The 331-nt window shown below is 32.6% G+C and overlaps 1 protein-coding gene across 1 annotated transcript in view; it reads left to right on the forward strand.

Annotated features, from left to right (window-relative positions):
• Positions 1–184: 184 nt before the first annotated feature.
• LOC107487528 (FCS-Like Zinc finger 2) overlaps positions 185–331 on the forward strand; it is a gene marked incomplete in the record, with an annotated part of 1,301 nt that continues 1,154 nt past the window's right edge. The window contains 1 exon segment of the mRNA XM_016108186.3: positions 185–331.

A 331-nucleotide genomic window follows, 5' to 3' on the forward strand; every position in this document is an offset into this window, starting at 1 on the left:
TTAAGGTGTTTTATGAAAAAGAGTATAATTATAATTTTCAATCAATGTATTTATAATGTTTTTCATTACAAAAAAAAAAAAACACCTAATAAAACCAATATAAAATGGGAATATAATTTAGTTGAAGGGGCAAATGCAGGCATGTATTTTTGGGCCGATGGATTCATGACTAGGACGGATTCTAATAAGTTGAAAAACCAAGGATTGCCGTTGTTTATTATAGCCCCCACTTTTGTATTCCGCATACAATCAACCACACTCTATAACTATCACCCTTTCTTTCTTCTTCCCCCTTCACCACCTACCTTCAACCTCCTTTTCTTAAAAACCA

Source organism: Arachis duranensis, chromosome 5 (genome assembly GCF_000817695.3).
Source record: "Arachis duranensis cultivar V14167 chromosome 5, aradu.V14167.gnm2.J7QH, whole genome shotgun sequence".
Lineage (NCBI taxonomy): Eukaryota > Viridiplantae > Streptophyta > Magnoliopsida > Fabales > Fabaceae > Arachis > Arachis duranensis.